This window comes from Crinia signifera, chromosome 2 (genome assembly GCF_055691185.1).
Source record: "Crinia signifera chromosome 2, ASM5569118v1, whole genome shotgun sequence".
Lineage (NCBI taxonomy): Eukaryota > Metazoa > Chordata > Amphibia > Anura > Myobatrachidae > Crinia > Crinia signifera.
In genome coordinates, this window is record NC_139218.1 from 297,471,227 (window position 1) to 297,494,973 (window position 23,747).

Here is a 23,747-nt window from a genome sequence, read left to right on the forward strand (position 1 = left end):
TGTACTATACTTAATGTAAACTTTCCTTTATATATGCATCTTTTGCTGTCTTCCGCTTTCAGAGAAATTATAAAGTGTACGCTGATTAAAGCAATTAAAGTTTCTTTTGTTTGCCTACAGACATGCTTTGTCATAATACCCTTTGTTTGCAGATAACTTAATAGCCAACAAAAACAGATCTCATAAGAATCTGTCATCAGTCTAATTTTATGCTTAGACAACATGTCTACTTTAGACCAATATTAAATAACAATTGCTCAGTGCAGTTTCCTAAATTCCACACTCACTACTATACTGTAAGAAAACATGCAATGCGAATAAACAAATGAAGCCAAATAGGTCTTTTTCCTGAAAAAGCGATTAATTAACTTAATTAATAAGTTATTTTGTGTGTGTGTATGTGTGTGTATATATATACATATATATATATATATATATATATATATATATATACACAGCCAACGGACCAGCACTCTCCACAAATCATGCATAAGCTGCGTGCCTTTGTCAAAAATCAAATAGACAGGAGGTTTCCCAGCTCCCACCGGACACCACCCTCTATCAGGGGAGGTGACAGATCTAAAAAACTCATACAACTTGGAACAAGGTGGATATACCGCTTAGGCACACTGTCCCCCAAAAGACTTAATGAGCATTTAGGCTTAGGTGCATTCCTATAACTAATATTGATGTATATATCCATAAACTGTTACTCCTACCTGTATATTACTTTATGTTGAATGTTTGTGCTTGAACACTGGATATCGCATTATATATACTATATATATATATATATATGTTATGTACTCTAAACATGTACTAATCATGCCCGCTTCTCTTCCGTTTCCCTGCAGTGTTATTGTTTCCATGTAACCTTGGTGATGGGCTCTTTCACTATTACCTCAAATATGAGGTCATCTTACTGCGACCTGATCCCGAACAGCGGCTTCCGCTCCAGGGCTACGGCACACTCACTGGGTGCTTTATAAGGTAAGCCTGTTTCATGCTATGTTGATACCTGACGAAAATGCCAAATTAAAGGCATTGAAACGTTGTAAATCAGTTCTCTGACTACTGAGTTTCATTTGTAAAGACGCCGTGAGTGCAGCACTTCCCCCCCCCCCCCCGCAACTCTGCTTATACACTTGTGCTACAAGTGTTTGGTCCTGACACCCGGCGCACTACAGGATGCAGAAGGAGAGCCGGTACCTATGGACTTGATAGATATATATATATATATATATATATATAAACACAGATCAATCAAAGCAAGAAAGGTGCCAAGTCGAGATGGGTTGTTTGGCGAGACTGCAGCCACAGTGTATGAGGACACATCTGTATATATTTATACTCTATCTATATGATATGGGAATATGAATAATGTCACTATTAAAAGTATTTTTTCTTGTTGTGTAAAGGGGTTTGTAAAATGTTTATTCATGGAAAATCTTTGAGCTACCCAAGAAGCTGGCATACACCATTACAAATTTCTCCGGGGAGCACATTTAATTTATTTATGTACTATTGTAGTTATGTATTTGGTGAATGCTTAAGATCCAGAATGGTGTTATCATGCTGACAAAAGAAATTTATCAATATAAAACAAAATTCCTAGAGGCGTCATCAACATACAAATTTTCTGAAACAATGTCTCCCAGGACAGTTAAAGAAATATATTTAGCATTTTTATTCTTTTTATTCAGTTTAATGTTGTAAACACTGCTAGTAGGTTACTTTGCTACACAGGCATTTTTCAGTCATATGTAAGGAAAACTGACTGGCTGACACATTCTTCATCCTCACAGCTAAGTATTGTACCAACAAAGGTATAAAAAAATAGAATACTTTTGCATTTAAGTCATGTCTTCATCTATGCACCTTAAATGCGTTCTTCTTCACAAAACAAGGCCTGAATAGGGCATTAAAATAGGAAGAATGATTTTTACAAGATCACTCCTACATTTGTATTACAATGTTAATGTAACAGCTAAACTTTAGCACCCAGGGCAGCAGGAAATTTTTTTTAACTTTGTGCAGCTAAATAACACAATTTTTCATTTAACTTGGACATCATTTAGGATCAGCTCATAACAAATTTTTGTTGCATTTCTATTGGCACTTTTTCAGAATTAATATAAATGTGCTTATTTTAAAACTGAATTTCATTTTCTTGGTAAGCTACTTTTCACAATTCAATATTTGAATTGTGAATTTTATTGTTTATTTTTAAAAATGCAATACAACAATTTCAAGCTGTATACTATCTTGGATTCCATCTTTACGATGATATGTATTCAAAAACCGTGTAGGTACATACCATAGATACAGCAAAATAAAGCACTTGTTCAGAGTATTAAACATTAATTCAGTATAATAAAATATGAGTATAAATGTAATGCAGCCGGTAATGCACAAAATTGAAATGGGTGGCATGCAATTTCCAAGTAGGTTTTATCCAAACAAAAATTGTTGCTTGTAGCTCTTGCGTTTGTGTAAAAATACACAACTTGCACATGGCAGTCTTGATTTATGCTCCAGCAGTAGTCTGCCATCATATCCTTGTCCCATCATCACTGATAACACTGGCCCTTATTCTGGTTGGTGCGGTAATATCCACGTGCGTTCGTGCCGCCGATGTTTTGTGTCTGCCCATGTGCAGAGGCGTCTCTGCGCATATGCGAGCGGGGCGTACGGCCAAATCCCGCATGAAATGTGAACACTCCAAACAGGGGGTGGAGAGGGGCGTGAAGGGCTATTTGGGCTCATTACCATATGCATACGCTGGGCGTACGTATGGTAATGCGGTCGTGACGCATGTGTAGGGGGCGGACATATGACATCGCCGGATGTCAGCTGCCCGCCCAGATCCCTGCTTTTGCACGGAAAAATGTCCGTGTGGTCTGAGGTTGCGGGAGCTGGTGGACCACTCGGTCCTGCATTCGATGGTCTGCGACCATCGAATGATGGGGGAGGTTCCCTGAGATGGAGGAGGCGTATTCCGTGAAAAATACACGTGCGGTCCGTTCGGCCAGCTTCTTACCGCGTACGGACGGAGTTGGCGATCCGTATGGAAGGCGGGGTTTCGCACTCACGGTCCTGGCCGCATATTCGGATCCGGCCGCACCGATCAGAATAAGGGCCACTGTTCTATCACCTGCGGGTCTTGATGAAAGCACTTTACCTGTTCATCATTTATGGTTATCGGGAAATTCATTGAGATTACTGTACAGAAAATGTATCTTGCTCCTAAGATTCAAATTTCTCTGCATTTAATAAGGGCAACTGGGTAAATTCAATCACGAGATAAATTTCAGAAAAATTCAAAAGCTGCAAATTGAATGGTAACTATAGCATGTAAAGGAAAAAAAAATTCAGATTTTAAATCATCCATGAAAAATACATAAAAAATATAATGCAACAGAAAATTAGAAAAGATGTGTTTCCCAGTGTAATCAATATAAATCCTTTTAATCACCATCATCATCTTTATCAGGGTGTATTATAGAAAAGTTTAAAACATTAATTGTTAAATGTATTTCTCTATTCTATATATAAAAACAAGGAAGCATGAGACACGTGACAGTTGTACACAGTTTATATAAAGATATGGCAACAAACAGGACAGAACATTCAGTACTATTTAAAGCTAAAAATAAAATGTTACAGCCAAAGGGACAGATTGCCAGATGTATATGCTACACTCGCAATTAAGTGTTTCATTCATGCTTTTTCTGCCAGATTCTTATGACTTGCTTTTTGTACATATTTCAAAATTGTAAAAAAACCATTATAAATATATATTCCTGTATATACAATTAGGAATGCATACCTGCTAATTTTGGGTCTGCTTTCGAATTGAGCAAAATGGCATTATCTTGCGCATAATTCTAAGATGAACATAAAAATTCAAGCAGCTCAACATACTGTGTACACGCTGTCATGCTCTGAGGGTTTGAGGATCCTGTTGTTTAGGATCTTTGACTGGAAGAGATCTTGGACTTGGATATTGAAAACTTGCTAACTGGATATTTCTGCTCATGGACTATGCGAAAACCCTGAGCAATACCAGGCAGTTGGCACAGACCCAGAGCAGAGATGCGAAATCTAACACACCTGTAGTATTCACAAGGGACCCCTGCAAGAAAGTTAGGACTTCACTGCACTTGAAGCGTAGGTCACGGTCCTCAGACTGGGTTGTCCGGTACTTTTGCTAGAGTAAAGTGAATATACTGGCCCTTTGGGAATTTACATGAACAAAAAAAGAATCGGATTAAATAAAATTAGACAAGAGATTATGATTTAAAAAGCTGGTTGGAGACAATAGAGCATGTATCCGAAGGTAACAGTAAAGCTATTAACAGACTGGAACTGATGAGAAATATCAGGCAGGAACCAATGGAGCAATATCAGACTGGAACCATTGTACAATATCGGACAGGAACCATTGGAAAATGTTGGACTGGAGCCAAAGTACAATATCAGCCTGAAACAGATGGACAATATGGGACTGGAAACGTGACCATCTTAATGTAAGGGCCCCCAGGTTTAGGGGCCTTCAAGCTGGGGCAGATCGGGCTGTGAGCATTTGTCCTCAAGCTTCTTGAGAGGCTGTGGAGAATATCAGAATGGCGAGTCATCATTCTCTTCCTGCTTCCCAGCCTCAGCCAGACAGTGAATGGCTGTTAGCATGCTGATTGGTAGATGATTGGAGCTATCCACCAATCAAAGTTTCATTCATTGCAGCAGGGACACCAAATTGCCACATTGCCCTGGGTGACAAAACTCCTTATTTTGGCCCTGGTTGGGGCCCCATTGAATTGCTTTGCCCACGGCCTAAATGCTGTTAAGATGGCCCTGACTGGAACCCATGGAGTCAAGTGGTGTAGCAAGAAGGAATTTGGCATCAGAGTCCTTGATTTAGATTTGAACCCACAGGAGCTCACAATAAAAGGATATGGACAACATTGCACTGGTAGCTTGAGCCTGCACAGCTGGCCCTTCTTATCCATGCAGGGAAGTATTGATCATCTGTCACTGGTTAGCTTATCAACCACATTGGTAGATTGGCTATGCCGAGAAAAAAGGCTTGTGCATGGACCCAGGCCTCTCACTGCCAGATATGCGCCTTCGCCACTCCTCTGAGCAGACAATTCCCCAGTGTCCAGACAGATAAGCAACTGGAGGCTCACTGCACAATCTTCATGACATTGACATACTGTAGTAGCCTCACATACATCATTCATAGTCATCAACTTGTCATGATAATGGCTGGTTATTAAAATATGTTACATTTCTAAATAAAATAAACGTAAATTATCCACCGAAGTTAAATGAGCACGCATGCTCTTAGCCGAGTCCACTAACAGCTTTTGCTGGAGTACAAACAGCATGACCCCACCCCCCTAAAAATGGAACCTCTATGACCCAAAGAAGACTCAACAGGTGGCTTAAATTAATAGGCAAATTGGACCTACAAGAAAAGGCACCTAAAGTAAAATCCAGCCATAGAAATTCAGCCCTGTGTTAACCAAGCTGGGCCTGAGCACCCCTATGACAGGTGGACCGTTATGCTGTGGGTTTCTACTGTTGTGATTCCAGAAAAACATAGCAGAGTATAAAGATTGCATCGTCATTATATGTTTTTTGTGTCATTGCATTAAAGGTGGTGTTCGATTAACTGTTTGGTACACCTTATTATAATTGGTAAGCTCATCTATTTATAAGGGTTTTTTGTTCAGAGTTGACTAATTGCATTAAAAAAGTATGCTCAGAAGTAATTAGTAATTATTAGATACCTGCTAGGAATGAAAGTAATTGTTCATACCCCATATAAGAATCAACTATTCATGTCAGAATTTCTTGCAGTTTTTTTCGGTTGCATTCTACTTAGAGTGTGTTGGTTAACCAGGAGCTTTGGATACATTTACAGCAACTCCCGTGCTGCTACCCACTCATGATTTTCACTATAAATCCCAATCATACTCTCCCACAGCCTTCATATAGTTAAAACACTCTCGGGAAACCCATCACTTTATTAGAGCTAACCCAACTTACACCGACTGTATACAACTTTCATCCTTAATTCTAAAATATACAATATTTCTGTTGGATAGACAACACAGCCCATCACTCAAAGAACACCATACCTACTGTGAACTTCAGCATGTTGATTTTACCAACATGCTTGAGTTGCGTCTTTTCAATCTTGACAGTGCTGTTCTGCACATAAGGCACAATGAATAGCTCAAATAAAAAATACAAATGTCATAAAACCTGTTGACCCAAGTCAGGAAGCTAAAGAAGTAAAGAAATGTAATTATAACATTGTAAGTATCCAAGGCACATTAAAGTCTATAAAGGTATGATTAAAAATGAAATATTAAATATTGGATGCTGCAATCAGAACCCAGATCCAATTGAAAAGCTGACAAATGACCAGGGCTGTGCTTTGTTAACTATAATAATTTAAATGGATCTTTAACTTTTTTGCAGGGTAGAGCAGAGAAGAATCACAAAGTCCAAGTATATAAGGTTGTTGGGAACTTGTTCATAAAGATTAACTTACTAGGCAAATTGCTGTGTTGGACATTCTGTTTTATTCCACGGATTTTATGATAAAATGAAATAATGTTCTACTTTAGACACTTTCATTATATCTTAAACAAACAAGCTTTTTTTAATATAAAAAATTCTGAGTGAATGGGGGAAAAAAAAGCTATAATTTTAAATAAGTCTTTATATTGCTACTTATAAAATTCTAAAATACACGCAAAGGAACAAAGTGCCACTTTGGCTATATATTTATATAATGGGGAAAATGTCATTAACGATGTTGATACTGTCCCAAGCACTAGAACATGAAACAAAATAAAGTTACCAACAAATGAGAGGTGATCATTACTATAATAATGGTATGCATCTCAACCGCAGATTAAACCCATGAATTTTTATTAATATATCTGTGCTATACATTGCTTCAAATTTAGGGCAGCTAACATGATTAAGCTGAATCATAACTGACTTCTCCATTAAAAATGCAAGCAGAGAAACTCCTTTAACCTTTCTTATTGATTGAACATAACACTCGCCATTCAATTATAATGTAGAATGAACATTTGTTATAATGTAGAAAAGATGTATTAGCAATCTCCTTTTACTCAATACAATCAATGACAAAAAGTAGTAGGCTAAAGTCAGGAGCTTGTAGGTTAAATTTAAAGCATGGCATATGGAGATTACGCTCGGTGATTTTCTTACTAACTGTTTCACTAACACTTCAGCCCTCTGTCAGTCAATGCTCCGGCTACATGTTAACTCAATAATAAAAGGAAATTTCTTGCACAGAGGATTCTGAACTTTCCCATACCTCTTATACTGAATCTTTTTATGCCTCCTTAGCCACCAAGGATTTACTGTACTCATATTAACTTTCCTTATTATCTCCAATTCCGTTATCTAAGACCTTTACCGTGAAGATAATATCGGGCACCTGTGCTGTCAGACACATTTTAAGTTAAGGTGCCAATACACAGTGCGTTGTTTTAGCATATCACATGTGTTTTGAACTAAATGTGGGCACCTTTAAATGTAACTTGAAAGGTGGATAATGGGTACTGTGCAAGATAATGGGGTATATTCAATGCTGGGGATGAGCGGCTGATGGTGAGCTATACGGCGAGCAGTACCCATAGCCCACCGTCAGTATTCAACACTCCCCCCTCACTCGCCATTTCCACCTCACCTGCTCCCTGAGGTGAGGTGGAAACTGAGAGTATTTAAAATGGTGAGGTTCACCACTATATGCAGCGGGCTCCCTGTATTTGCGGCGAACCTCACTGTTCCGGGGAATCCTCGCTGCCCTCTGACGGCGAGGATTTTCCCATAACATAGAATATAGTGAGCGGCCATCGAAGGGGCTGAATGGTGAAGATGGGGTTTCCTTGCTAAAAAACCATCCTTGCTGTACAAACCCCCCTCACCACTGCTCGCCCCCACATTGTATACCATCCAATAAGGTAATAAAGTAAAAATAAATTCAAAGGACAGCACTAATTATTTACCTAATAAAATGAAATAAAAACAAATAAAAAAGTACATATACACCAGCAATATCACATAAACATCAGCCAATAATATTAAAGTAAATATATAAATATATATATGTGTGTGTGTGTGTATATAATCACCAAAGCACATAAATTATTGGTGTTAATTTTAAATGTAAACACATATGGAGAGTTGATGGTCCTGTCCGAAAGCTTAAAACAATGACAGTCTGACTTCCAGGCTTATATTATTAGTAGAGCATTATATAGCTATCTTATTAATGGGAGCAATATAGATGCAATAATAGGAGTGTCAGACTGAGAAAGGAAGGGTCAATGGGGAATGCAAAGGTTGGGGAACATGTAACATAGTAACATAGTAATTAAGGCTGAAAAAAGACGTTAGTCCATCAAGTTCAACCTATTTGACTTGTAACTACTGACTTGACTAAGTCATATTTATAGGATTCCCTTAGTGGCCAAAAAGTATCCAAATTTGATTTAAATTAATTAACAGTAGTTGCTGTAATCACCCCCACCAGCAATGAGTTCCAGAATTTTACTGCTCTAATGGTGAAGAATCCTCTTCTTAATTCAGTATTGAGAATCCTCTTCTTAATTCAGTATGGAATTTATTTTCCTCGAGCCTCAGTTCATGCCCGCGTGTCCTAAGTATAGGCCTGTCAGTGAACAAATCATCTCCCAGTTCCATATGATTCCCAGTCCTGTATTTGAACATACTAATCATATCACCTCTCAACCTCCGTTTCTCCAGTGAAAACATATTCAGCCTGGTTAACCTATCTTTGCATTCTAGTTATTTGAGATCTTTTACTAGCTTAGTCACCCTTATCTGTACCTGTTCCAATTCATTTATGTCCTATGCATAGAGTTGTCATCATTAACCACAGGCTTGACTATTAGTGAGTGCATGGTCTTGGCCCTTTGACAAATACATATAGTAAATACTGCATGATTATGTGCCAAAATAATAATATGAATACACTGTAGACCATAGGTTCCCAAACGCGGTCCTCAAGGCACCCCAACGGTCCAGGTATTAAGTATATAAATGCTTGGCCACAGGTGACTTAATTAGTAACTCAGTCAGTCTGATTTAACCATCTGTGCTGAGCCATGGATATACCTAAAACCTGGACCGTTGGGGTGCTTTGAGGACCGCTTTTAGGAACCTCTGCTGTAGACCATACAACATAGTCCTATGCAGTATAATGTAACAGATGTGTAATATATAACTATAGAGGAGAGAGTGGGCCCTCACACAGTGGGGCCCACCAGGAGTTTAAATGAAATAGTCACTTAATTAAAATGCTTAGTATCATGTCTGTTAGTAAGTATGTAAACACAACATTTTTCGGTACTTGTTTCCTAGCACGGCGCTCACTAAGCAAATAGCTAAGTGGGCTATTCTGCGTAGGAAAATCGCATCGCGTAGCGTGTATAGTGCTGTGCGATGCATGCGATGCAATGTCCATATTAAGTGCACAGGAGTGCTTATACAATGAAATATCACATGTGATCGCATGGCACCAAATGTGATGCGATTCGATATTTCATTGTACAAGCACCCATGCCATGAGATGTGATGGGTGCTTACTATGAGCTGTGATGCAATGAGATGTGATTTGTGCAAAGTATTACATGTGATAGGTGCTTACAATTGTAAGCACCTATGGCATTGTTTTGCGTCACCCCCCCGTATCCACGCGAGCACAGCGAGCCCCACGAGGGGTGGCGGAACGCGTCCTCCGACCTTTTCATACCCCACTATCCATGTCGGCGTGGAGTTGATTTTATATAGTGTGGCAAGCGCAGCGAACCACTGAGCCCGAAGCATGGCGAGCGGACGCGGAATACATGTAAAGTAATCCATGTCGCTGCGCGGGCACGCTGCGCGGGCACGCTTCAGGCTTGGTGGCTCGCTGCGCTCGCCACACTATATACAATCAACTCCATGCCGACGTGGATAGTGGGGGTATGAAAAGGTTGGAGGACACATTCCGCCGACCCTCACGCCACTTCCATGCGCCCCAAAGTCATTCCACATTTTGGGTGTGGACCCCTGTTGTCGGATCAATAAAATTGAACCAGTGGTTAACTGTGAAATGACGGTATCCAGCAAGTTCAAGTTCGGCGGTAGAATATGCCCTCCAGCAGTCTATATATATCGTCATGCCATGTCTCCCGGCAGATCCCTCCGAATATCCACTGCTGTCTAAGGATGCGGCCTGCGTTGTTCTTCCTTTTAACAAAAAGTGTCTCATCCACTTCTACGATGTGCCTAGGGCCACCAATCCTCCGCTGGGGCTGTACCATTATGTCTAGGGCACATGCCTCACACATCTGCAATTATACAGCACAGCTGTCTTCTTGGATATATCCAGCTGCTGACTTCAGTATTCAATAGACGTCATCTCCTGGGACCACAAATAAATAAATCGCAGCATGGTGAGAAACGACAAGCGGCAGCCTGGAAACCAGTGTGCCACTTTCAGGCTCACCTTCAGCGGACACACCTTCACATGGCAGTGCCACATCGACTCCTTCAACAAAACCGCATGACGTGCCCATTTGCGCAGTTCTGCGCCACAGGAAGCGGATCCTTAGCCTGGAAAAAGGCAACAGCCTTCTCCTCTGTCTGTGGCAGCAAGAACATGTTAATAACTCCAGCCATCTCGATCAAATCTCTATCAATAGCGAATAATCACCATAAATCACCAGAGTTGTCATCATTAACCACAGGCTTGACTATTAGTGAGTGCATGGTCTTGGCCCTTTGACAAATACATATAGTAAATACTGCATGATTATGTGCCAAAATAATAATATGAATACACTGTAGACCATAGGTTCCCAAACGCGGTCCTCAAGGCACCCCAACGGTCCAGGTATTAAGTATATAAATGCTTGGCCACAGGTGACTTAATTAGTAACTCAGTCAGTCTGATTTAACCATCTGTGCTGAGCCATGGATATACCTAAAACCTGGACCGTTGGGGTGCTTTGAGGACCGCTTTTAGGAACCTCTGCTGTAGACCATACAACATAGTCCTATGCAGTATAATGTAACAGATGTGTAATATATAACTATAGAGGAGAGAGTGGGCCCTCACACAGTGGGGCCCACCAGGAGTTTAAATGAAATAGTCACTTAATTAAAATGCTTAGTATCATGTCTGTTAGTAAGTATGTAAACACAACATTTTTCGGTACTTGTTTCCTAGCACGGCGCTCACTAAGCAAATAGCTAAGTGGGCTATTCTGCGTAGGAAAATCGCATCGCGTAGCGTGTATAGTGCTGTGCGATGCATGCGATGCAATGTCCATATTAAGTGCACAGGAGTGCTTATACAATGAAATATCACATGTGATCGCATGGCACCAAATGTGATGCGATTCGATATTTCATTGTACAAGCACCCATGCCATGAGATGTGATGGGTGCTTACTATGAGCTGTGATGCAATGAGATGTGATTTGTGCAAAGTATTACATGTGATAGGTGCTTACAATTGTAAGCACCTATGGCATTGTTTTGCGTCACCCCCCCGTATCCACGCGAGCACAGCGAGCCCCACGAGGGGTGGCGGAACGCGTCCTCCGACCTTTTCATACCCCACTATCCATGTCGGCGTGGAGTTGATTTTATATAGTGTGGCAAGCGCAGCGAACCACTGAGCCCGAAGCATGGCGAGCGGACGCGGAATACATGTAAAGTAATCCACGTCGCTGCGCGGGCACGCTGCGCGGGCACGCTTCAGGCTTGGTGGCTCGCTGCGCTCGCCACACTATATACAATCAACTCCATGCCGACGTGGATAGTGGGGGTATGAAAAGGTTGGAGGACACATTCCGCCGACCCTCACGCCACTTCCATGCGCCCCAAAGTCATTCCACATTTTGGGTGTGGACCCCTGTTGTCGGATCAATAAAATTGAACCAGTGGTTAACTGTGAAATGACGGTATCCAGCAAGTTCAAGTTCGGCGGTAGAATATGCCCTCCAGCAGTCTATATATATCGTCATGCCATGTCTCCCGGCAGATCCCTCCGAATATCCACTGCTGTCTAAGGATGCGGCCTGCGTTGTTCTTCCTTTTAACAAAAAGTGTCTCATCCACTTCTACGATGTGCCTAGGGCCACCAATCCTCCGCTGGGGCTGTACCATTATGTCTAGGGCACATGCCTCACACATCTGCAATTATACAGCACAGCTGTCTTCTTGGATATATCCAGCTGCTGACTTCAGTATTCAATAGACGTCATCTCCTGGGACCACAAATAAATAAATCGCAGCATGGTGAGAAACGACAAGCGGCAGCCTGGAAACCAGTGTGCCACTTTCAGGCTCACCTTCAGCGGACACACCTTCACATGGCAGTGCCACATCGACTCCTTACAACAAAACCGCATGACGTGCCCATTTGCGCAGTTCTGCGCCACAGGAAGCGGATCCTTAGCCTGGAAAAAGGCAACAGCCTTCTCCTCTGTCTGTGGCAGCAAGAACATGTTAATAACTCCAGCCATCTCGATCAAATCTCTATCAATAGCGAATAATCACCATAAATCACCACCAGCTCTGGGGTACACTTCTTGTCACGACAGAATATCACCTCAGAGTGATTTCTGAGAGGATCTGACAGGGGGCGGGAATGACAGGGAGAGGGAACAGGAAAATTGCATTGCATGGCATGCTACTACTATACGTGATGCGATGTGATGCGATTTCAGTACATTTGCGTACGTAATAAATCTGGGTGCCCTGCTAGGAAACAAATACCCATTTTTCACCTAATACTGTATCAATTCCTAGCCAGGAAACAACTTGCTCATTTGCAAATAGGCACACCTCCAGTATGCTCCTAGATCCATTCATATATATGGGCAGCAGTTCTTCCTCCTTGGAAGCCTTTTCTGGAGTTTACTAGTGACCTGCTTAGGGTCCCAGAGAGTGTTAAATACCGGCTGGAGCGGCAATAGTGATTCCCTGTCTATAGCTATGATCACCTTCTAATCCATTTGTGGGTCAGTCCAGCCCTACGTCTCCTTTCAGCATCTTATGTGAAATGGTGCCCTATTCATGTGGGAGGGATATTATGCAATACAAGGCATGTGGGATCCAACAAGAGAAGATGATGTGTTGCCTCATTTTCACATCTGAGATGGATGGGAGATCTAAGCTTTGAAATTATGTCTACTACTAATAATGTAAAAATTCGGGTGGTTTTGGTTTGTAGGTAACACAACCACTCATCTGTACCCTTTACCAAGTAATCTGTAAGAATATTAATACCTTCATATGAAGTGTGTGTAGAGGAGAGAACACTCAAGATTGTAATTTGTGTTCACAAAATAGCGATCTCCAATGTTTATAAACAATCATTTACAGAGTCTTACGCGCTAAAAAGGAAGAGTGTTGATACAATATTAGCAGGATAATTCACCAGATGAAGACTGTGGGTAAGTAATTTCTGTATAAATATGTTGCATAAAGCATTGTATCATGGTATCCTGATATTTATCTCATTCATGTGAATCATTTCAAAGTGCTCTAGTCCTGGGAATACAGATTTAAGAACATGATTGCAAAGGAAAGAAAGGAGGATAATGTAATAGGGTAGTTTGTGGAAATATGTTTTCTATGAAGCTTAGTTTTCAATTTATCTTCTTCCAGATAGACTGTAATGTCCAAATGTCATAATGTAAAGTAAAACACAAACCACTCAAACAAGAATCTATGTATTGATTCAATTAATTGAGTGCTTTTTCTGTACTGGGAATGCCAGGAGAGTAAACCCAATCTGACAACTATAGTTTACAGAAATAATGAAATATTTACTGTTCATACCGTATGATACTTAAAAAGTATTGATCCACAGGCAATATTTATATAAAGATAAGAAAAATCCTCTTGAATACAGTACATCAGTTTAAGATACTTGTTTCCTAGCACGGCACCCCCGATGTCCATCGCAGGACATCTGATCGCATTGCATCGTATGCCATATAGCCGCATACGATGTATGCAATGCGATGCAATGCAATGCGATGCGTTTTTTAATTGTACAAGCACCCTGATGGGTGCTTTAAATGTTAAATGCACCCCCACGCCACCCCCACTATCAACGCAAACCCAAAGCACAAACCCGAAGCGTGGCCAGTGCAGCGAGCCCGCGAGGGGCGGCGGTACGAGTAATCTGACCGTTTCATACCCCCACTATCCACGTCAGCGTGGAGTTGATTTTAGATAGTGTGGTGAGCGCAGCGAGCCACCGAGCCCGAAGCGTGGCGAGCACAGCGTGGGGACGCGTATTACTTTACATGTATTCCGTGTCTGCTCGCCACGCTTCGGGCTCGGTGTCTCGCTGCGCTCGCCACACTATCTAAAATCAACTCCACGCCGCTGTGGATAGTGGGGGTATGAAAACGTTGGAGGACACGTATCGTTGCGCTCGCCACGCTTTGGGTTGGCATTGATCCTGGGGGTGGCATTAACAATGGGGGGCCATTTAACATTGTAAGGACCCATCAGGGTGCTTGTACAATCAAAAATCGTATACCATCGCATTGTATGCCATTGTATGGCATATGATGCGATCCAATATTTTATTGTACCATATCGCGTCGCATCGCATACCATCGTATACCATATTAAGAGTTATGGTATACGATGCGATGGGCGCCGTGCTAGGAAACAAGTACCCAGTTTAATTTTAGCATAGAATATTGGTTCCCAAACTGTCAGTCACAGCACTCTAGATTATCAAAATCTTTTTCACAGCACTCCTTGGATAAAAAATGTTATTGAGAAATCCCGATTTTTTTTCAATGAAATAAATTGCACTTACCTGTCATTGTAAGGTTCAGTTATGTGATAGTGGACAGGGTTTAGCTTGTTTTCTTTTTCACATTATGGGCCTGATCAGGAGTTGATTTGCTGATCAGCAAATTTGCAAATCAAGGGATTATCGAATACCATACGCAGAAAGAAAAAAATAGAACTGCGCAATATCAGGGAGATAATTAATCAATAATAAGGCATTTATTAATATTTGCCTCCAATAAATGACATAATATCATAAAATCACATCAAACACATACATACAATAATATAAAATAGGTGTGCACTTGGCCGCGCTTCCATTAGATGTCGATATTTATCGACATCTAAAGGAAGCGCGGCCAAGTGCACACCTAGGAAATAATAAGATGGAACGCAAAATTATGACTTTCCATGTCAGTGAGACGCACCAACTGGAAGCGGATATGCATCAGCGGAAGTTGCTGTAAAGCCGGAAACGGCCGGACGGCAGCGTCATGTGCTGCACACGCTACCCTAAAACCGGTATTTATACCAGTACAGCCACAGCAGCTCTTCTTGCTACAATCTTTCTCCTTGATAAAGCCGCTGATACCATAACAAGATGCGGGGAAATGCGTCAGGGGTTTTATTCTATGAATGCATGAGAGGGATACCATACCTAATGCAATTACATCACACATCTCAAGGCTACTCCGGATAAAGTTGTACTACAAAGGTTATCCAGCACCAGCGACTGGCAGGCCTGAGAAATGACAGGTGGCATCTGTAAGGTACTCTTGGTATAAGTGTCTAGCCAGACATATACATCTGGACAGTTCCCAATATATTTCACATCAATCAATATCTGAAAATCTCATTGGTTCTAACGAAGTTCTAATACTAAATCGATAATAGACTGCTTACTAACAAGTGGCTACAGCTCAGCAAAGTCATTCTAACTCATTGATTAATCACCAGTTCTAAGGAAAATGCATGCTTAACTAACATAATTAATTTTTAATCAATATGCTATTTCGTGTGTTACATATAGCCATAACCGGTTGTGCTTATTTCTCTTTTTTATAATAATTGTTTTCTTTTGTATTATTGTAAGCATGTGTTTGATGTGATTTTATGATATTATGTCATTTATTGTAGGCAACTATTAATAAATGCATTATTATTGATTAATGATCTCCCTGATATTGCGCCTTTCTATGTTTAAAAATTTTTCTTTCTTGGTTTTCTTCGGGGATTCCGAGCCATCCCCATTAGAACAGCTGCAAATATACGGGAAGGTATATATGTTACATGCCGCCGTCCGGGAACTGCTGCACCCGGACGGATGGCGGTTCAGGATCAGAGGCTGGAGGCAGGGGACGTTGCCGAGCAGCGTCCCAAGCCTCGCTCTGAAGACGGACGTCGGGGCGTTGCTAGGCAACGTCCCCGAACTTCCGTCCAGCAGCCGGGGACGTCACTCAGGCGGCGCGATTTTCAAATAAATAGCCGGGCGTCTGCCGGTTATAGCTACTGCTCCCTGAGCATCAGTGCTCATACCCGGTCCCCGGAACTTCCTCTGTTCCTGTCTCTGGATTAGTCCAGATCTCTCCTGCCATCCTGCCTTCCAGCCTGCTTGGACTTTGTCATCCAGTCCTGGGCTGAGCCTGCGCCCGTCCTCGCTACCCCTCTGCCTGTGGGTCACGTAAGTGCTCCTTGTGAGCCTGGTGGTTATTTCTCATACCATCATTGGCCCGCCGTGGCTATACCCCTCCGTGGGTCCGTTATTTCTTTGCTGTGTCTTTATCTCTGTAGTCCCTCCTGCTTGGGTTTGTCTGTTGCCTTAGCTTGGTCAGGCAGGGGTATTTCCCTTTCCTACTGCTCCTTGTTTTGGGGAATCTCTGTCTCGGGGTATCTCTGTCCCGAGATTCCCTATTTTCTTATTTGTGTCTGCGACTGGGTCGCCATTCCCCGTTCTTGGCCAGGTGCCGGTAGCTAGGGGTCCCTTCCCAGCTAGGCCCTTTAGTTAGACGGTCATTTTGAGATACCCCCTGGCGATTGCTCACCCCTTGTCTTTACCTAACACCTGGCTGCATCGGGGTCAGAGCCGGCCTAACTGGCTCTGTCGAACGCGGCGGCTACAGGTGAAGCCTAGCACTTGCAGGGGTATTCCATCTGCCCGGGGGACTCAACAGAGTCAGTGTAGGTTTCGCTGTGGCCGTCCTAAACAGCGGTCCCAGCTGCGGGCTCACGCCTGACCTTTTCCCTCCTGCCAGCTGTCGCATTACCCAGAGCCCAGCTGAGTTTCGTAACAATATATTCCTAATCAGTCTGGTCATACTTTACTATTGGTTTGTACTTAGTCGTTTTATTTGCCACGCAGGACTCTCTGCTTTGAATACCATACGCATTGCACATGCACAATCCCAAATAACAACAGAAACTGCATATGTATCAGAAACACAAGCCGACAGGAAGCCGGCATTTGGGGGTGGAAACCTGCCATTTTCTGGGTGGTGTCAGAAGATATGCAGGCCTGCCCAGACGTTTTCAGGGAGGAGCTGTGACATCAGAACCTGCCTTGATCGACATGTCTCAATTGCACAGTTGTGAAAGGGTCAGACTTACTCACATTTGCACAAACAAGAAAAATCATTTGTTGGTTTGAATTGGGTATGGATTTGTGAATGGATAGTGGATAGTGATTAATTTGCAATTCTCTCACAAGTTGACAGGTTTTCTGTCTATCTGGGCTATCTACTTGCAATCATCTGTAATATTGCAGATCAGTGATCTACTCTGAATCAGGCCCCACGATCACTGGTTTTGCCCATCACAATGACTATAAATAATTTATTTTGGCTCTGACACTCAACTCGAGGTACCCATTCAAGTACCTCTAGCAGCCAGTGGCATATAATATACAGTATAGCCACCATCCCTAAAATCTATTTTTCAACTGTTGGCATAGTTTATACTTATATTACTGAAATCAAATAATGGTAAAATACAAGGAAAAATAACTTGTAACTCAGCTAAACTTTGCACTTAATAATAATACTAATATTATTATTATTATAATTATTATTATTACTATTATATTATATGATACCTATTCATTTTCAATGGGTGAAAGGCATAAAAATATTTTTCTAAGTGAGCCCATTCTGTAGACACTCTATTCTAACGAGTGTGAAACCTTAATGAAAAAAGAAAAACAGACTATTTTTAGCGATTAAGAAAACCTGATTGCCTTGGAAATACAACATCACAGAAGACTGGATTAAAATACAGAATACTGAAAAGGTCAAAGCAATGTAATGCTTATTTTAATTCATGTAGCGTAGAAGACATTAAATATCTGATTCCCCACACTTTGCAATTAGAACAAAAAGCACAATATTTGTTACATGTGTTTCACATGAAATTTCACAGTAGCCAAAAGCAGATCATTTTAGCATTATTTGTTAATTAACAATGCTACATGAATACGATGAACATGTCAGGTTTCTTGGATGAGCGTAATGCTTTGCACTTTGACATGTGTAATAAAACTTTTCTTGTACATGAAGAAAATGATCTATGAAACTCACAATATTTTAAAATCTCACAATGCTTTTTCGTAAGATATCAATTTTGTTAATACCATATAATTAAAACATGTCAGTGCATAGCAAGTTGTAGTCTAAATTAATGACTACGTGAATTATTTTAATTAAATAACCAATTACAGAAAAATCATAAGCATGAGAGCTGACATTTAAATGAATGTCATTTAAATTGCTTCCGAACACTGTCTCATCTAGAACACTAATGTAGAATGAACTATCATATCAACATAGATTATCATTTAAAATATGAAAAGGTGATAGAGTAGAAAAATACAATCTATACATAAGTAAATAAATAACAAAAATGTTAAAAAAAAAATCAATTAATCATAATTAAATATATCTCTAAATCAGAAATGAGTTTCAAATATAAGACAAATAACCAAAGTAAACATTAAGGGCCTTAGATAAACTTATCCCCCATTTCTTAGTGTAAAATGTGCAAGTTCACCTTATACATGTATGACTATCCTCCATTGCAGACATGTGCTTATCAGCATTATGATGGCAAAGAGTGGTGTGCAAACACAGGCTGAATGCAGTAAGGGGATTTTCACATAGGGCCTGATTCATTCCTGTTTAGCAAGGATGCACATTTTCAGTTGAACAAAGCACTGGCTTTCCCTGGGAGCGATAGCTATGCGCTGGATCATGCATCACTATCACTGCAGGGCATACACACAGAGCGATCCATGTTCCTTTTCTAGGCAATCTAGTCAGAGATTGCTTAGAAAAAGGGCTGAAATCAACCCGTGTGAATGCCACTTAAGATTTGGGTGAGATGTGTTTAAACCAAAATCTAAATTGCAGTTGATTATTACAGCGGTATGGATCATTAGGTCTACACAATGATGGTCGACAAGCATTAGGTCGAGACCATTAGGTTGACATTCCGAAAGGTCAACATGGGTCTAGGTCGACATGGGACAAAGTCGACATGGGTCTAGGTCGACATGGGACAAGGTCGATAGGTCATTAGGTGGACATTTGTTTAGGTCGACATGGGTCTAGGTTGACATGGGTATAGGTCGACAGTCAAAAGGTCGACATGGGGTTTTACAGTGTTTTTTACCAGAATGTCGACACAGTAGACATGGACACTGAAACATAGCACCGCGTCCCCTCGCATGGCTCGCTGCGCTCGCCATGCTTTGGGCGCACTATTTTATTCTCCCTCCACAACCTAGTGTATGGTAGGGCATGAAATACTGCCTGACAGTGAAACGTAGCACCGCATCCTCTATCATGGCTCGCTGAGCTCGCCAGGCTTCTGGCATGGTGCCTCGCTGTGCTCGGCACACTATTTTATTCTCCCTCTATGCCCTAGTGGATGATGGGGCATGAAATACCACCTGTCGGCACATGTCGACAAAGCCATGTTGACCTAAAGCCATGTCGATCTAATGACCTGTTGACCTAAAGCCATGTCGACCTAATGACCTGTCAATCTAAAGCTATGTCGACCTAGACCCATTTCGACCTTGTCCCATGTTGACCTAGACCCATGTTGACCTAATGGTGTCCACATAATGCTTGTCGACCTTCATGCTGTATACCTAATGACTGTATCCCTTATTAGAGTAACTCCCCCAAATCTAAGACTCTCTGCACATGTTACATCTGCCCCACCTGCAGTACAGCACGGTTTTGTCCATCTGCAAACATTTCAGTCTTGCTAACAGGTCTGAATCAGGCCCATAGTGACAACAAATGCAGTCATGCAGAAACATATATATATGCCTGTTAGGATCTGTATCATTTGCTCTTATGATGTAAACATGGCACATGGATTGTGTAGTGGTTAGCATTACTACCTCACAGTGCTGAGGTCATGGGTTCGATCTCCACCATGGCTCTAACTGTGTGGAGTGTGTATATTCTCCCCATGCTTGTGTGGGTTTCCTCTGGGTACTCCGGTTTCCTCCCACAATCCAAACATATACAGGTAGGTTAATTGGCTTCCAACAAAATTAACCCTAGAATGTCTGTGTGTGCATGTACACGTGGTAGGAAATATAGATTGTAAGCTCCACTGGAGCAGGGACTGATGTGAATGTTCAAAATACTGTATTCTCTGCAAAGCGCTGTGGAATATGTGTGAGCTATATAAGAAACTGTTAATAAATAAATAAATATGTTGCTAATGTTGAGAAATGTGCATATAAGGGATACAATCTCTAGTTCAATACTATGAAGGTTGACATACATTAGGTTGACCACTAAAGGTCGACAGGGCTTAGGTCAACACAAGCATTATGTCAACAATGGGAAGGTCAACAGTCTAAAGGTCCAGATGGGTTTTCAACATTTTTTTTCCAAAACAGGTAGGGTATAGAGGGAGAATATCATAGTGTGTTGAGCAAAGCGAGGCACCATGCCTGAAGCATGGTGAGCGCAGCAGTACACTGATACGGTGTCCATGTTGACATACGCTGAAGTTCGGAACAAAATAATGTTGTAAACTAATGTGGTACCTGGCAGCGGAGTACCCCTTTCCAAACCCCTTTAGGGTACTTTGCATTGGTGGCCAGTGCTGCCTTCATCAAACATGGCGGCCGGCAAGCCGGCCTCAAAGGGGGTTGCCAGGCAACCAATCCCTTCACAGTCGTCCCCACACATGGGACACTAGGACCCTGCACTGACCTGGCACTCTCTAATAGCGGGAACAGAGGAGCCCTGCTGGGATTGGTGTCCCAAGGGTGCGAAAGAAGAGGGGAAGAGTTGGTGCTAGGCGCGAAGGAGGGCAGTCGGCAGTGTGCGCCCAGAGAGTAAGGAGTAAGCAGTGGCACAGGGCGCTGCGGGGACACCCCGAACCAAACAGCCGTGGAGAGAGGAAACAGCGGAGACGGCATGGTGCAGCGGTCCCCAGCAGAGTACCTGGCGGTGACAGACAGGAGCCACGCCGGGAGGAAGCCGCGGCAGTGGTGGCTTGTGGAGAAGGAGAGACGTGCATTGGTGTGCAGCACCAGAGATCTCGATGTGGCAGTCACGGCATCCAGCCTGGCCAGCAGAGGGGAGCAGCCATAAGTCCCAGTGGTGTTCGACGGCAGAGGGAAGAGAGAGCGCCTGCAGCCCACACTCCGCCAGCGCAACCCCAGCAAGTCACTGAACAGAGAGGAAAGCAACTAGTGTGTAAAGGCGCAGGAAGCGTGATTCCCTGGAGACCCCAGCAATGACTGACAGAGGAGAGCCTGTGACCAGCAGGAGCTGGCAGCTGCAGCAGATTGTAAGGTATCCTGCTCCTGCTCCACCCACTGCCCACCTATGCCCTGTTGGGCTCCCACTACCCCGCACAAAAGCCCTCAACCACTACAGTAAGCTGAACAGGGCACCAGGCCACATTAATAAATACCCCCCATTTGTCAGGCCCTGGACATAGGCCTGTGTGATCAGGCCCTATTGGAGCTCTGCAAGAGACTCTAAGGGAACAAACTTTCCTCCCTACTTCAGTCAATTGACTGGATCCTAGTTTCATACCCTGCTCCCACAACCTTAGGTCAAATAGGCCATTTATTGGACCTCTTTTTGCTGTGTAAAGCTAATCTTCAGTGTTGGCATTGTGCCAAAGTTCAGGATGCCATTGCCTTAGATTACAAATCTCTTTATCAGTTGCTACCTTAATTACGGTGCACCTAGGCCCAAACAGGTACCTTGTGCTATAATATAACTGCGCAGTTCAGAGACTCATACTTTTCAGCCTGGACACTCATGGTTATTTATACAAGGTATAAATTGCTGCATACTATTGTCATTCATTTGAAAGCTATTGCATGTCTCATTGATAGTTGGAATTGTTTGCACTGTCAGGGCCGTAACTAGGGGGGGGCTAGGGGGTCACGCGCACCGGGCGCTGGAGGGGGGGGGTGCAATTGTGTCACTCTCCCCGGGGACTCAGTTTTTAAAACTGAAGGGGTCCCCGAGGACGCGCTGTGCTGCACCTGAACCAATCACTGCAGCGGCTGCTGGGGACCCAATCATTGCTCAGTGGCCACCCGGCAGCCAATCACTGCAGGTTTTGTCACAGTCACACAGAGACTCGTGCGTGTGTCCTTTGGCCGCCCGCCCCCCACAATGTAAGTCAAGCGAGTATGCCACTGCTGAGTGCGGGGGGACAGGACGCGATGCGGCTATGAAATCTGACAGCCGCTCTCAGAAGAAGAGGTGAGCGCGCTGTCAGCGCAGCGGGGGCCTGGATGTGGCTAGAAGAGCAGCTTGTCAGCTCTTCCAGCCACATCCAGTCCCCAGCCGCACTGACAGCCTGCTGAGCAACATGCCAGCTTCTCCAACCCCTGGGCAACGAGCACAAAATGCTTCCCTTCCCCCCAGCAACGGCCATAAAATGCCCCCGCCCCTTATGGTGATCCCCAAGCACCAACCAGCATGTAACCCCTACATCAAGCATGTAACCCCTGGCATCAAGCATATAACCCCTGGCATCAAGTATGTAACCCCTGGCATCAAGCATGTAACCCCTGGCATCAAGCATGTAACCCCTGGCATCAAGCATGTAACCCCTGCAAGGAGCATATAACCCCTGGCATCAAGCATGTAGGTAAGCAGCACTTATGTGCTATAATATATACTGGGCATTACGGTGTGTGTTATAATGTGTACTGGGCATAACGGTGTGTGCTATAATGTGTACTGGGCATTATGGTGTGCTATAATGTGTACTAGGCATAACGTTGTGTGCTATTAATGTGTACTGGGCATAACGGTGTGTGCTATAATGTGTACTGGGCATTACAGTGTGTGCTATTATGTGTACTGGGCATTACGGTGTGTGTTATAATGTATACTGGGCATAACGGTGTGTGCTGTAATGTGTACTGGGCATTATGGTGTGTGCTATAATGTGTACTGGGCATTACGGTTTGTGGTGTAATTTGCTCTGGGTGTTACGGTTTGTGGTGTAATGTGCTCTGGGCATTACGGTGTGTGCTGGAATGTGTACTGGGCATTACGGTGTGTTCTATAATGTGAATTGATACTACTATGTGACCACACCACTCCCCCCCCCCCCCCCTAAAAAAAAATGCCCTAAATTTTTAGCGCGCGCCTTCGGCGCACACTGTCCCTGTTTAATGTCACCCCTTCTGCTGTCTATAAGCACATAAATGGCTTCTGATTAATGTTTTTCTTTCTGTGAAAAACCAAATGCCAAATGTGTGCCTGCTTCTAAAAAAAAAAAAAAAAAAAAGAATATATATATATATATATATATATTTTTTTTTTTTTTTCTGGGGGGGGGGCACTTAATGTATGTCTTGC